The sequence below is a fragment of the Triturus cristatus genome, chromosome 1_2 (assembly GCF_964204655.1).
Source record: "Triturus cristatus chromosome 1_2, aTriCri1.1, whole genome shotgun sequence".
Lineage (NCBI taxonomy): Eukaryota > Metazoa > Chordata > Amphibia > Caudata > Salamandridae > Triturus > Triturus cristatus.
Genome location: NC_140580.1, coordinates 636,901,810 through 636,919,054, shown reverse-complemented (window position 1 = coordinate 636,919,054; position 17,245 = coordinate 636,901,810). Strand labels below are relative to the sequence as shown.

At 40.8% G+C, this 17,245-nt stretch overlaps 1 protein-coding gene across 1 annotated transcript in view; it reads right to left on the bottom strand.

The window, feature by feature from the left end:
- BMPR1A (bone morphogenetic protein receptor type 1A) overlaps positions 1–17,245 on the bottom strand; it is a 346,242-nt gene that overhangs the window by 297,918 nt on the left and 31,079 nt on the right. The window lies entirely within an intron of this gene.

Here is a 17,245-nt window from a genome sequence, read left to right as displayed (position 1 = left end):
TGATTCTGGCTGCTATTTGCTTTCAAATGGACCTTATGTTAATTCTCTTGCATTATCTGATTTTGACTTAGGACTGCTGATTGACTGCGATTTAAGTAACAACTTTTTGCCTTCTGTACTGATCTTAATTTTAAATGTAATCTTATGGTTTCCATTTGAATTCTTATCTCGTGAAGGTTTCATTTAGTCACATTGGCCCTAGTCTTCTGAAGATTCAGACAGTCCCATCCTACTTCTCTATCATCTTAATTGTTTTAAAACATTTGTCATCAGTATTTGTACATCTACAACCTATTCTTTAAGTTGTTACTAAGGTGGGTGCAGTCTAGGAAAGCACCAATCTATGTTGACATCCACCCCAATGGCTGGGGTTAGCTCCAGCATAGCCTAATGTAGCGGCAGTATAACCACTACCCTGTGCACTGCGTGCTGAAACACGCATATATTGAGGAGCAGAAATGTTAAAGAGAAGGTCATATTTATTCATAAACGTGGTGCGTGTGGTTCTGGCTTGCCACTGTAAGATGTGTGTGATTTACAGCTGTGTAGAGTCCTTTAATACAAGCTATTTCCTTTTTCAGCACAAGGGTTCATCAGAATGCTTGTTTCTCTCGGACAGAATGTTCCTGATTGCCCACCATGATCATCAGTGCATTACGCAGTATTGCCTGCTAGGAGAATGTATTCATTATAACTTGATTAAGTGAACAAAGTGGCTCAAAATATCCAAAGGAGTCAGTGAAATCTCCTTCCCATAAAGGCAAAAGGCAAAAAATGCAATTGTGATATACCATTACAAATGTTTCATTTGAAATACAAACTTTTTCACTTTTAGTTTAAAGTTAACTGTAAACATTTTGCATTGGGAAAAAAAGTAGTATGATAACGTTGAAGTGCTTTTTCTTCAACCTCACTATAACTTTAAACCTCGCCATTATCCTGCCTTGCCATGGTCTCAACAGGGAAGATTTACTATTCTCACTCCAGTCTTAGCCAGTCTGGATGCTAGAGCAAACTAGAGTCAAGTTTTGGTATAATCACAGATTGAATTTAAAACACATTTTTAAAACTACATGATTTCGCACTAAATTAATTCTGAACCAAAAGTTTCAAACCAATTCCATTTCCAACTAAATGTTTTCAACTTTTACCCTAACCGCGGATACCTGTGGCCATATCATACATATTGCAATGTGGGTGCAAATGGTAGTGAATATTCTAGTATTACAGAAAGGGCCACTTACACGTATATGGCCCTTGGATCGCTGTAGCACTACACTTGGGCCTGGACTATCCCAAGGGTGTGTGTGCTGATTTGTCTGGGGGCATGGCTACATGCAAAGGAGGGTATCCTTTGCTTTTACGCCATATTACAGGCAATAAGGCAGTGCGCAGGAACACGGACTGTATGCCCAAAAGATAGCGGTGGTGCAGTCAGTGTGCCACCGCACAGTGACCCTTGTGAGCCCAGGAACTCCCAAGACATTGCCCTGCAGGCAGATCCAGTCACGCAATGCACCCACCTGCTGGGGTATCTCTGCTCTCCGCACCACCCCTGAAAACCATGCCAGGTTGCAGGTGGACTGGCGGCTTCAAACAGTCAGTCCACCATTTGCGAACATGCTGTTAATAGTGCAGGTGCTTGGACTGTAGTAGGGTGTACTGTACCAGTTTGCGCATCGCACACCCAGCTGAAGGTGTGCCATGGTGCAGACAGGGCTAATGTGCCCAGTACATAATCCGCTCCCTAGTGCCAACCAATTGTGGCCACCAAGTCTTCCATCATTCCAAATACAAAAATGATGAACACGGAGTCCGGTAATAATGGATGTTATTTACACTGGTTTTAAGGTGAGAGCCTATAACAGGAAGTGCTATGTAATTTTACAGTATTTTGTATTTTTCACATTCTAATTAAGGACTGTTGCTCTATACATTAAACTTAGGCTGCACAAGAATTTGTGTTACACACATGTTTTGCACAAATCCTAAAAATTATAACGAAGTACAGATCAGTGGACTATAGCATACTTTACTGAAATGTGTGTGTATCATAAAGGTCACTGGTTCATATCCCAATGAGTCAACGTAGCTTTTCAACCTTCAGAGACTACACAAAATGAGTATCATTGAATTGCGTTATTTTTTTTTAATAAACACCTGTTATCAGCACCCAGAAACCAGAACAGAAGGGGGGCAATGTATGAACTTATTAGGCGAGATAACCACTATTTCCAGTGAATATATAGAGTTAAGAGACCATCATAGTTGTGTGGATCATTTATACTTTAACCGGCTTAAAATTACCTAATTCCAGTACATGTCAAAAGGAAAATAAAAACCTCTCCAGTAGTGAAGAACCAACCAGTAAGATTATCATCCAATGTGCTAGTACGTACCTAATGACAGAGCACCACTGTAAAACAAGCATTGGGAAAGCAAATAGATCTCACCTTTCAATGGCATTTTAGCTTTGCCAATGCTAAACGCATCAGCCAGAAGAAAAAAATGCTGGTTTGACAAAGCTGGACAGCATTGGCAAATTGAGGGGAAAAAACTTAAGTTACAGTTCCAAGATAGTGGGCAACAATCTTGAGGCAGCAGAAAATTAAAAACAAATAACTACCTACGCAAGTGCATTAGATTCAAAGGAATAATGTGGCAGCAATTTGCAGCTGCTTGGGACCTCCCGGACAAATGTAACTAGGAACTACCAGAGGAGCGTCGGGTGGGGGGGCCTTTACCACCTCATCTCAGGAAGGTGAAAAGTACCAACATTCAACAAGGCCAGGTTTTGAAAGATACACTGCTCATGCTGGAGAGACAATTACCTAGCATGTATGTATGATTTAGCATTAGATATCAATCGCTCGAAAATATTTTTTAACAATAGGGCCAATATCCACCAGCTCTAATACTTTTTTTCACCAAAAGTCAAGTTGCTGAGAAAGTTCAAACTTTCTAATATTTAGATATACCATTTAACAAAACCAGTACGTGGACCAATTTGTTATAGTCCAGGATGTTTAAACATATCAAGCCCCTTTGGGAAGTAATTACTTTTGCAACTCGATTGCCACGGCTTATCCAATGCTTGTTTTTTGTAATAGCCCCGTGACTATAATTAATTTATTTTATTTGAAAATGTCAGAGTCTCATACCAGCCTAGTCTCATAGCGCTGTTAACATACATTTTTAAAAGCTGTGTGTAGCACCTCGATCCCCTCCTCTTCAATGCAGGGATAATAGGGCAGGAATTTAATTATTCAATGTATTCTTGTGCCGGCACATAAAACAAATAGCAAAAAGAATTCGACTTTTGCAAGTTACCAAGAAGTTACTGCTATCAGACTCAAAGGATTCCTACAGCCTTCCACAGAGGGAATAAAAGGCAGAATCCACCCGCTTAAGTATAATCTGTGACAAACAGGATACGTAGATACAACGGAGTTGCCTACATTGTAAGCAGACGCGTAATGAACCGGACTGCAGTCTCACCAGACCCAAGATTGAGAGAGGACCTCTGCACCCTAATGATGGCTGTCCTTTACTAACCACTGGGGTGAGGAGGGTCATTTTTCCTTGTCTGCTCTAGGATATCCGGGAGTTTCTTAATTGGGGTATATTGCCACTTTCCAATTACAATTTGTTTACATTCCCTAAATGGGAACGTTTATTACACCATTTTTACCAGGTAAATTCTTAACAAAGTCAATGCTAGCAAAGCTGCATCAATGACAAGCGTAGGATGTACACACCAGCCCCAAACAACCATTAAACACACTTGGGCAGAATAACTTGCATGCCAAATGAATCCAGTAAAAACTAAAAACTTAACAGTTACAAAGGAATCGCAAATCTAGTCTAGGATGCACACAAGTTCCTTTACATTATTTCTAAGATTGTGGAAATTCACGTAATTTGCTGTGCATAACTACATAAAATTTCAGAAAAATATGCAAAATTACACATAATTAAAGAAAATTCAAAACCAGCATTTGGCACCATATTTTAGTGCAAAATAAGTCCATTTTAGATGAGGACACATTCTGCCCTACAAATGCGGAAAAATACTCAAGCACCACAAACAGTAGCTGTTAGTGTTATTGTCGCTTGCGTTGTTCCCGCATGCTTGCGCTAAATTTATGCCATGAATGGTCCATAATTTATAAAATTCCCGAAACTAAATGAGATTACACAAGCATAAAGGAATTTTAGCCCTTGCATAATTATTTCTTCACACACAGACTCTAAGTAGCCCATTGCAATGGTTGGATGTGCACCTTGCTTTGATATAGTGCTGTAGCACATGGCTGCCCTTACTACAAGACTCTTATAAGTCACATACTTCAACATTTCTGTGTATTCGTGGGAGGCTGTAGAGCCCCTCCTAGTCAAGTGTGCTCAGCTTCATCACTGCAAGACTCAACCAGGAGCTGATTTTGTTGGTACAGACTGTGACCTTCTACAGTAGAGCCAATGGTCCATTTCATATGCTCAAATGTCCAGCTTGTCAGTAACATCTGCTTCTTTAATTGCTTATGGCTGTTCTGCTTTCATTCACCAGCATGTTTCTTAGTGTCCCAGGAAATGGAACATTAATAGAAACACGATTATTTGTTACTCATCGGGATTGTGTATGAGACAACCAAAAGCAGAACTACGGGTCTACACCCAACTCCTGAATCAGACGTTTAGAAGAAGTACCAAAGGAACCTACCATTCTTAACATGGCGGACCTAATAAATTACACGTTAGAAGACTTAAATATTGTGGGGTAAGGGGTGGTGGTTAACCTGAAAACAACAACCAATATACCTCACAGTTAAAACACCAAAACCTACCTCAAACAACCTGTATCTGGGGTAACCACACAAGAAGCACCAATATCCCACCTGCACATGTAAATAAATTAATTAATTCTTTCGAGCTTCTGGGGATGCTTGCTCTAAAAAAAATAATAATGTTACTCAAAGAGTTGTTGTCAAGCAGATCCTACCAAGGACCTCAACATTTAATCTTGTGTGAGTGGCTACAAGGATGTGCTTGTTTTTTCATGGTTTTAATTTGACAGAGCTATCCAGTATAAAAAAAAAAATCACTGTATTTAAAGCAATTCGTTTCTAAACAGCAACCATTATGTTTCTATGCTCGTTTTCAGTAATACTGCATTATACGTCCAATATCAATGGGGAACTTAGGGTAACACAGGGACGGAGTTGTTAATCTTGTGTGCGCTACTGGAGTTAAACATTTTTTTACACTTCTACATCACTGGTGTATATTTTAAACTGTATCGGCCAGAAGCACTGGCTGCCATCTTTAATTAGATTGTACTTTCCTTATGTAAAAGAATAGGACCAACATGACATAGAACTAAAGTGCTGGGAGCCTACCTCAAGTATAAACACACACATTAAAGAGGCTTTATCCTCCCTGCAATGAGGGTAGCTTCAGTATAGCCTACAATAGTGGCGAAGAAAGCACGGACAATTAATTCCCTGGGAGTAACATCTATTTGAGGGTTTTGACCAACATTTGGTTTTTTGGAGAAAAGGATCTAAAACTGTTCTACTGCGACGTTAGCTGGGAAAAGTTTGACTGTGTACCTGAAATTCAAACAAGGGCCTTCAAAGAGAAAATAAACAATTTTTTAATCAATTTTAAAAACGTTTGTTTGAATTTTACAGCACAACTAATGAGAGATTATAAAAAAAACTCCCATCCTATTTCTTAAAGACCATGAAGCATGTGGGAGAACTGCTGCTAGTTAGCTAATGGGTTGTCTATATGTGAGAGTCTTATTCGGGGACCATCACTTCCAGAGGCACTAAACATAGTCGCTCTGTAATTCCTGGCAAAAGAAACTGTGAATTTAGATTTTCTTTTTTTTTAGAAACTGAACATTCATTCCCTCTTGGGAACTTTCAGAAATGTAATACATATTTTGATAGGGTCTGTACAACAAGCGAAGTAGACGGAGCAGAAGTAGTACTTACTACAAAGAGTTATTCGTGACTTTGTCCACATTTGGATGTGAACGTTTTTTTTTTAAATTAGGCCTCTACAAATGGACTACTACCACAGTTATTATTCGAGAAGATGATTAGAATGCATTATCATTAAATAGAGGACTTTAATCTCAATAAAACATTTTAGTCTATAAAAAAAAAAAAAAAAAAAAAAAAAAAAAAAACATTTGCTTCTGTAACCGGGTTAATGTAAACGAACAATGAAATACCAGAATAGAGGTAGCTGGGCAACGTAAGTATAGAAGATATAGGTATATGGGTTAGTAGCAGGGCTATGGTATAGGTAGTGGTTGAGGGCTGGGGTAAATACATTTTTTTTTGTAAAAAGATGGTCACCGAATAAGCAGGAGAAACGGAGTAAGGTACAGCAAAATGTATGAAAAAAAGGAAAGATATATCCCCAAAACAAGGACTACAGTGAATTTTTCTACATCAAACGATTTCTCCAGAATGGATTTGGCATTTTAGGATTGGCAAGAGTTCCATGCAGACATGTCTTAAAGTTACCTTTGGTTACACAAAGTAACAAAACAAACTCAATCCTTCAAAAAAAGAACAGAACAATTTAATGATGACCCTAAGTTTCCTGAAACACTAGCTTTTTGAATAATTCACAGAACTCATTACTGATTGATGGAATGCACCGGTTGTCAAAATAATCAATAACACTAGAGAAACACACTCAGAACAGCGATCTTTTTAATTTGTTTAAACCCTTAAAAACAGCAGTCCTAGATAAAATACGAAAGCTTACAAAATAATAAGAGAATACCTTTACTGCCTTTGGACTTTCTGTAACAGCAAGGTGGGCTTCAAAGGACGAGTTGCAAAGATCTGCTTAAGTATCAACAACACTTTTGTCTTACTTACAGTACCAAAAATGTTATATATTATAGGGGTTTAGTATAGTGCAAAACAAAGCTCAATACGTATGGAGTATCCCAGCACTAACAGCTAATAAAAAAGAAAGCAGCGGCAAGTCTCATCTTAGCATTCACAAAGAGGAGATGTTAAAAAGCCATGTTTTAATTCGCTTTTTATAAAGCGGAAAGATGCTACAAGAGCAAATGTAAACAGGAAACAAGTTGCAGTAGTAAGGAGCAAAAAAAGAGAAAGAGCAACGAACAATGACATGAAATATAAATAAAAAGGGTTTTAAAATTTTTTCTGTTTTATATAACACAAAATCGATTCAAAGGTATTGGGGCACTTTAAAGGAGCACCAGTTAAATTGTACAAAGACACATTCATTTTTGCTTGTTTAGGGATGGGGAGATTACGTGGTTTGTCCAGAATCACAGCATGGTGTGCGGATGTAAAGACTTGCACCTGGTCAGCTCTGGCCCTTGCACCACATCCTCTCACCCAATGAATGAATGAATGAAATATAATATATATATATATATATATATATATATATATATACACATACACACACATATACATACACACACATATATATGTGTGTATGTGTGTGTATGTATATATGCGTGTGTATATATTACCTACTGGCGGTCGCCAGTAGGTAGTTATAGTTAGGACCACGTTTCCATAGGAAATCCGCAACATTCTATTTTGAATAACTTTGGCGCCGGTCGACGAATCCTCGCGAATTTTTCAAAATAGGTGGGGCGCTACGCTCCGCTCCTACCCTGAAAGTCTCGGGGGGGATTCGTCAAGCGGGGGCGGAGATAAAAGGGGGGTCCCAAAACGCGTTTTTCCCATGCATTTTTCCATAGGACCTTTAGACAGGGCTACAGCCCGAACGGCTGAACAGAATTACTAGAAATTTGGCAGAGAGGTAGTCCTCAGGTCAAGGAAGTGCCTTTTGTAGGTTTGGTGTAAATCTGTTCAGTAGATTCTGAGAAAATAGCCTTTAAATCAATATATATATATATATATCTGAGCCAGCTTACGGTGCGCTTACGGTACGCTTACCGTACGCGTACGGTGGCGTGCGCGAGCGCGATTCTGATTGGCTCTTAGATCCAAGTAAACATTCGAATCGGCCGAAACCAGGAAGCGGCGGCCGCCATTTTCTCTCTCGCACTGAGAGTGATTTTTAAAATATAAAGCCCAAAAACATGTAAAGGGGCTGTTTAGACAGTTCCCACAGACATAGCCATGTAGAGGGAGTCCCCAAAGATCCCCCAAGGCCAAAAACGGAATTTTTATTTTTTCGGTAATTTCGCCGATTACGCTTACCGTACGCGTACGGTAAAATTTTAAAAAAATAAATAAATTATCCACACTCTCTCCACCCCGTGTGCAAATGGTGCCCGAAGTGCACCATTTGTGCATGGCTTATAAAATATACGAAAAATTAAAATATTACCTTTCAAAACGAAGTGCATCATATGTCCTCCATGTGCGCACGGTGCGCGAAGCGCATCGTGCGTACATGGCCCATCTAGCGTAAAGTGGGCGCGCAGTGCGCGAAGCGCACCGTGCGCGCACGGAACGAACTGCGTTAAGTGGGCGCGCACGCCACGAATGGCGTAAAGTAACTTAGCATTTAAAAAACCGTACAAATTCACTGAAAAAACCATAGGTTTCACAAACGTTATAGTTAGGAATTAGCATTTAAAAAACCTTGCAAATTCACTGAAAAAACCATAGGTTTCACACATGTTATAGTTAGCGGAAATTTTACTGATAAAAAACCAATGAAATTCCCCCGTTATAGTTAGTGCAGGCAACTATAACTCACGCGACCGCAATCTTCTGCTGATGACATATGTGTCTTTATGAAAAAAAAAATATTTGTAATATATGTATAGCTAAAAATGTATGGAAGAAGACATGGGCAAATAAGTGTCTAAATACAGTATTAGCATCAGCAGAGGATTGCGGTCGCGTGAGTTATAGTTGCCTGCACTAACTATAACGGGGGAATTTCATTGGTTTTTTATCAGTAAAATTTCCGCTAACTATAACATGTGTGAAACCTATGGTTTTTTCAGTGAATTTGCAAGGTTTTTTAAATGCTAATTCCTAACTATAACGTGTGTGAAACCTATGGTTTTTTCAGTGAATATATATATATATATATATATATATATATATATATATATATATATATATATATATATATCATACATACACCCACAGACAGCTGATTTCATCCACCTGAGCGGGGCCGGTGCGAGCTAAGGGTGCCGGGACCATTTTCTAAAATGAGAGGAAACCTCGTATTCTATATCGGAACACAAAGAACTAGCACTCCATGAATGCAAGTTCTTTGCGTTCCCATTTAGAATACCAGATATATATATATATATATATATATATATATATATCTCCAACTTTGCCCAACAAATGAGGCCGCAAACCACCGCAGGTAAGGAGCATCCTTTATTCAAATAAGCAAACAGCCAGCTTCCGATACCGTTGTGAAATTCCTGGCCTCAGGCGTTTCAGAGTCTCATTCTCCTTCCTCAGAACCCATCACGGGCATTCGGTAAGTTGCGTGCACTGACAATGTTCCCTGCGTGCTTTCAATAGCTTTTATTGGCCTCCGGTGTGCCTTTAATCTTAATTGCATTTTCCATTGCACACTGGTTCTTGTAGTTCAATAATGCACACATTTTGAACCCTCCAGTGGGCCCCATTGCGCCGATTATCTTAAGAATATTTTCTTCAGCCCTCCATTGAGTCTCCGGATCGGACTCAGCCTGCTTTATTTTCCTGCTGTGCCATTCGCAAGGAGAGAATTCCCCTTGTATACATCCACGCTGTTTTTTGGATGGTGCAATCCCTCTATGGACTGGAGCTGCTGTATTCACATGTACCCAACTTTGCCCAGCAAATGAGGCCGCAGACCACCGCAGATATATATGTAGCCAGTTCTAGGATTTTTGGGGCCCTGGGCACAAGGGGAATGTGTGAGGCCCCTCTAAATTGTATAGACTTGACCCATTCAGGGCTGTATGCATCTCAATGAATGCCCCTGCTCCTGAAGCTGCAGTCCCTCCCTCTCAGCCACCTACAAGCACCTCTTAACAGCTCATAACGGACTAAAAGGGTGAGGGCTGCTTATCTCCAGAGGCTTAAGACTGCCAGGGAGCTAAACAGCAGGGCAATAGTCCTCCCGCCGTGCCTATGCATGGGTAGGGGAGGAGGCTTAATTGCAGGACAACACTGAGATATGTGCCTTCTTGCAACTGGGACTGCCCCCCCCCACTCCCAAGGTTCGCCACGCTACAACATAACAGTGAGACAAGGGGAGGGGGCCCCCTGAGGTGCAGAACACTGTGCTCTGTTTATAATGCATCATGTGCATCCAGGCACGTCTAGACGTGGGTCCCAAGCTCACTGTCTCACTGGAATCAAGCTATACCCAGCTGATCAGCCCATAACTAGGGTGAAAACTGCCCTGGATTGCTTGTGTTCTGGTTTAGGAAGGACCTGGCCTGGCCGGTCTTGCTGGACTGTTTCCAAGACGACCAGGGTCACGGCTGATTTGCATATGGCTGGGTCCAAACTGAGTTGGCATGGTGAGCAAACGAACAATGGTTTGGGATGCTACCTCGAGCAATCACGAGTGTTTAGACAAATTGCAAGCATTCCTCCCATCAACTCTGTGTGTACATGTACCACCCTAAGTGGCAAGGGTATGCCCAGATGTGGGTACCATGCTCACTGTGTCACTGGAACCAAGATGTACCCAGCTGATGAGCCTAAAACTAGGGCAAAACCGGTCGTGGGTTGCTTGTGTTTCGGTTCAGGGAGGACCTGACCTGGCAGTTCGGACTGGACTGTTCCCATGAAGAGCAGGGTAAAGCTTAATGAGCATATGGCTGAGCCAAAACTGCGGTGGCATGGTGAGTAAAAGAAAGATGGGCTGAGATGCTACCCAGAGCGAATGCCAGAGGTTAGACAAATTGCAAACATTCGGCTCATCACCTTTTGTGTTTTACATCCAGGAATACACACGATTAGTACTGCATTGTCCACTGTCCATATTTTTGTGGCTATTAGCTTTGCGGCTACAAAGAGCTGTTCGCTTGAATCCCGTGACATGAAGGTGCATGAATCAATGAACTGGAAAGGTGTTGGTTAAAAATCACAAAAAGGCAGAAAAAGTTGGACAGTGTATTAATATAGCTGCTTGCACTAACGACATCCAAGCATTGAAAATAAGATATCTGCATTTTTTTGGGTGCTCGGTTCAAAATGCCCCGTTTGTGACCATAGGCCTTCTGCTATTGGGCCCCTGTGAACTAGGAAATTTTTAGGATTCTTCAGTGGAATAAGCAGTGTTCAAACTTAAGTAGTCTACACTGCGTTCTTCCGAGGTCTGAACAGGAAAGGAATTATTTTGGGTTTACAGCACAATCCTGTTTTGGGTGTGCGCAACATAACGTGCAATATTGGCATCGTGGTTCTATTTGTTATAAAAGTGTTTGGGTTCATAAAAAAGAAACTAGATCCCATCCTTCAGGATACGCTGGGAAGGGGAAAAGAATGAAAAATACAACTAAAAACAGCCAATGCTCTCAAATTTGAGACTGAAATTTGTGAATGCGTCTGTTTATGCAGATGTTAAACAAATTACCTATATTTTGAGTGGAGAAATGTTAATAAAAACGTTTTTGAAATCATCCTTTCTTCTGTGCCCACGGGAGAAACTAATGTTTTGGTTGAGTCTCCTGCTGGTTTACTCGCTCCTTCCAAAGGAGAGAGCGGAGTATTTTTTTTTTTCACAAAAATGTGGTGGCTGCATATTCGCAAGCCAGCCAGCATGGCTCCAACCTTGAAGTGTAATGCTTCAGAGCAGGCCCAGGACCGCAGAAATGTGCAACCTGATCTTCGCCCTCTTTACCCCTCCCCTTCCTCAGAAACATTTACAGAGTAATCCAATCTGCGCCACGGCATTTCAGTCCGCTAAGGGGGAGGAAGGCCTGCTGCCTGAATCAGAAAGTGGAAATGAAAAAAAAAATACGGCTCCACTAAGAATCCATTTTGTTTCAATGCTAATAAATCACAGGGCGGCTGTTCTTGCAATCTCATCTGCAGCATACTCGGGCCAGCTCGTGAGGTGCCACTTCTAAACACAGACGCAGCGTACTTGTGCACAGGGCCTGCTCGTATAGGCCCCCACACACTGCCACTTGAGCAGCATAGCACAATTAGTCTTTTAAAGGAGCCAAGAGAGAGTTAGGAGTTTGTTTGGTGTCTGCAGCCTTAGCTATATCCCTGCCTCTATGGTAACTGGAGTTGCATGTCTAAATTTAAAATTAAAATAAACAGTAACAGCATTTTGTATATATTTCGCACGTATACACGTTCTATTTTCATGCTGTCTTTAATGCTGAAAAATGTGGGACTCATACACTTGCGAACATTTCGGACACTCAATGAAGAGATTTTTAAACAGCAATAAGGTTATTTGCATTTTCCCATTGGCGTGAAATGGGCAAAAAGGGCTATTAGATTAAAAAACATAAAACTATTCATCCAAAAATTCTCTAGTGAGTTTGTTTTCCTACAACCCAACACAATGGCACGCCTCTAAAAACTAAGCTGGCCTCCGAAAACTGTGAGGTGCAAGTCTTGCCATCTCGTGGCACTAGCAAAAAATGACATTTCTGTCATCCCTGGCGTTGTATCGTGAGACTTAATTTTAATAGGAACTTTTAAACTACGAGTCCCAGGTTGCACCATTCGATAAAATGACGGACAAAATCTAGGGGGCCAAAAAGGAGACTGCCCATCTCGAAAGACGTGCATAACTTATTTGGCAACAGATTTTAACTTACTTGCTCTGCTGAGCAGGTATAGAACAAAATATGGAAAAGGCAACTTCCCGTCAGAAAGATGACGGCTACAAACTCTACAATTGAAGATCACTGGATGAAGAAATTAGAACAGTCTCAACAAAAAAACATACGAATCCAGGGTCCAAAAATAATGGCAGCCGGAGAAAGCAAGGTTTGTGCCTCACTTGTCAAGTAAGAAAACCCTTCACCCAAGTTTGGGAGGCATCTCCTTAGGCAATAAAGCAACACATTTGGTGTAACATAAAACAGAAATTAAGCCCTACAGCAAGCTGGGACCACTTGGAAGAATAGGATAATTACAAGCAGGGCGGGTGAACTGTACACCATAGTAGTGGCATCAATACTTGAAGCACTCAAAAGCTGTAAAATTCTAAATGTTTAGTAAGCACCAAAACATTAAACAAACCTCAAATATTCAATAATGAAATAAAGGAAATCTCGAAAAAGTTTAACTGTAATTCGGCCTATATATGTCTCCTACTTCTAATTTGCTTTCGGTGCAATGTAAACGTAATAAAAGGACTTAAGAGCGCGATCAATTAAGTCATCTGCATCATTTATTTACATAAAATAACAGTACGTTTGAAAGGAATTGGGTCTATCAATATGAACAAATCTTAATAGTTGACATTTTAAATGGATTGTTAACGGTGAGGTAGTACTCCTAGATAACAGTGGGTCACTTGTGAGTTGTGACACAGAACAAGTCAATTATAGTAGATATGGAACGTCTTCTATAATTAGCCACTGTAAAATGAAATGCCCATTTTCTCTGAAGCTATCACAAGGGTTTCCCTGCACCTAACCTATTGCCATTTCTGTCAGGGAAGGGAGCTGCAATGATATGTTTGCTAAACACAAGGGGATTGGTCAAGTGTGGAAGTCGTTATTAGAGCTATGGGGTAGAAACTAAAACATGTTTAAGTGCTTGTTTTTTTTCTGATTCACGCGCAGATGTGTCAAACATGTTTACATGGTCCGAGTATCATTTTCTCAATAAGAAGAAACGATTTATGGGGAAAAAAATGTCTGCCTACTTGTGCTGCGTGTACAGTGAGGATGATTTCAATGTCACCATTACTTGCCAGCCTTCCCCTCTTTCCTGCCGTCTAGACATGTTGAGATTATTCAGTCTTTCCTCAAAGGAGTTGAGGTTTAGATCACATTTTTGGTCGAGAGTCTCACGGCTGATCTCAAAATAAATATCCTCTGCATAGGCACCATGGAAATGACCACTGCACCTTGTGGGCAAAATCCACGCTTCTAATAAGTGTTTTGTAGTGCTTGGAACATAAAACAGAGGGGGTAGTTTTCTGCAGAACGTATGCTTACTACAGAAAGAGTCAACCTGCCTGAACTGTGATATACTATTAATAACGGTACAAAAAGGACCCCCAAATACCAAACTGCTTCTGGGAATGAGTACCTGCTTTGTGGCTAGGAAGTTTAAGGTGTGACCACCACTGCAGCACTGGTTTTATAGTTACCCACTCCTCTGCATTGCAAAAGCCGTTGCCTCATATTAACTTGTTTTAATCTGTTTTGAGTAAAGTCCTCCTTTACTCCCAACAACCGGGTCATCTTCAGGCCCTATAGGCTAGGTACCCTCTTGTGATGTTTTTCATCCTAACTTCCAGACGTGTCTTATTTTGCTGGAGCTCCTTATTTGCCCTGCGAGCCAACTCTATTGCCAGTAATTTTAACTGAAAGCGGGTATACTGGTTATCATGATCCACATGCACGTTATTATCTGCCCATGTAGGCTTGAGCACATAGTACAGTACTTGCATAAAACTTGGAGAAAGAAAACTATGAATGGTTCCCAGGTAGAGGACATATCCATACTCTTTGGATTAAGTTTTGCTCTTTTTCTTTCATCCTTCTAGACCGGATTCTCATAGGCCACGTCCGGTAGAGAGCTTGTCTCAGATAAAAACTTGGACAATAACACTATGCAGACTTCTTTAACTTTCAAATAAGAGGCACCAATATGCTTTATGCACATGTACCATGCCATTGTTATCTCCATTCCGTGGCGTAATTCTCCTTTGTAGTTTTCTGCTCCTCGTCTGGCCGGCGCTGCAATGCCCCTGAGTGCGGGCTATTTATCGAAGATCCTCTGACTATCGCCCCTCCGTTTAAACACATGGAGAACATAGGAGATCTACTAGTAGACACTAGACCCCGTGCCCCACTCCGGTCTGATCATTCGGCTCCCCTGGGTCCCTCAGATCCACCTACCAGTTCCGCTTTATGGCTTTACCACTGCCCCCTTCCCCAGGGGAACAGCATCCTCCTTTCTTATTACATGGTTCATTTAGGAGCTCGGGTGCTGGACCTACTAAACTGTTCCTAGTTCCTCCTTTAATTTATTGCATTAGGCCATAGCCACCAACCTCCAAATGAAGCCTCTGGTAAAGCAAGTGTGCCTACACACACTCATTTCCGAGCTTTGGGTCAAGTGAGCCTCTCAATCATCTACCAAAAACAACAACATTCAATATCTCAAGGAAAAAACTAGCAAGTACCACAATGACATTTTTTATTAAGTTCTAGTTGCAGATGCATAAAAAAGCCTCCAGGCAGTAACAACTAAGAATGATCCTCTATTCTTCACAAATGACTGACAGGAATGGCAAGGCACATTCCTGAAGCCAAACACCACAGCAAACAGCTTGCAATTCCAGGGTGGAAACAGACTTTCTGTGAGTCTCGATGCCAGGTCTTTCAGGAAACTAACAATAAACATCTACACGACTAGGACAATCACAATCCAAACCAATGATAAAAACTTGTCAGCCTTTGAAGAGACGTTTAACAACCTTAAGGGGAAGAAACAATGCGCAGGTGCATCGCAATGACTGGAAGAATTGTGGAAACAATCTTTTATTAGGGATACCAAATGCCTACGGTTTCAGGCCCTGGTACGTTGACATAAAATCATAAGGCAAATGCTTGTACTTTTCCACAGCTCAGAAGTAAAGCTGCTCTTGTAACAAGGCTTGCTCAAGACGTACATTAGAACAGCACAGGATGTTAGCTTAGCGGCAAGTGCTTCAGCACATCATATTTAGAAATAGTTCTGCTACGTGCTATGATATTGCAATTATCTCTATGGTAAAGTACTGAGGCAGATACATTGTATTAGAGTTTAAAGTCCCAAAACTGCCACATACTCAGGACACGCGGTCAGCAACAGTATATTTTGCACCATAAATGGTATAACGCAGCTTAGGCCTTCCCCGATTGGACAAATATCCAATGCTTAATTTGTGTTGCTTGCATTATGACGCTCCTTCCTTCTGTGGTTTGTACCAATAAAAGCGGTCAGAAACGTCACCTCATCTGACACTCAGCGGCTATGCCGACTGTCTCCGTGCTGCACGTATTTGCATTATCTTGTTGACCTGCAATAAATTCTCTTCATCTTATGTGCTAACAGAGAGTTCGTCTTGTGGTATTATTTGTTTATTCTTTATTTCAGCTTCCACAGAATCACCTCTGTAGTACAACCACAGATTTCGCACGGTACACCAATAAAGCCACTTAAAAGCATCACCACGCATAATTTCAATGGTTAAAAACAAAAACTGCACTGAACAAACTCAAGCAACCCACCCTTCTTGCCACTAATGGGTGGGACTCCAAACATAATGTTCTTTCTGAATTCAATCCTTACATAAAGCTGGGTCTCAACAATACCCACTCGGCTCAGAAGCACACCCTGAACACAGATGATTTACAATTAAAGATCAACTGTCACCCCAACAGGCACAGGGATCAGGGACAAAAATATCAATGTTCTCCCTTCTCTAAGCAAGAAAATCCTCCGCTTGGCCACTTCTCATCTTGGTTAACAGATGTGTCAAAATCAGCTATAGTTTTCTTTGAAAAAACGGAAGACTCTGGGATTCAGACTGCAAAGCTAGCCAGTTAATTTCTTGTGCCATTTCAGCACGGGCTTGAAGCTATGTCACAGCTCTTTCCGATAACTTCACTAAAACCACAGTTAGGGGACAGGAGTGAAATCTTCAAACCATAAGAGTTTGGGTTTATTGTCAAATTAACGAAATAACAGCCACCTTCATTTGCCCAAGGACAAACCTGTGTGTCAGGGAGGAATGTATTATCTGGCAAACATCTGGGGGAAAACCATATCTACTTATTCAAATGGCTTACCTATGTAGACATCATGAGGGGTATAGGATGATTTTTCATTGACTATTGAATTATTTATATGCCAATCCAAATGTGGGTGAAATGCAGCTAAACAGACAATTTTAGAGGTCTCTATAATTGGAGGGTTTTGTGTGTGGCAACTGAATAATCTCAATATATCCAGGGGTAAAAATTAAATAAAATGCACCATTAACAGAATAGGGACACTCTTGCATGCAAATATATCATACTACAAGAGAATGTATGAGACTG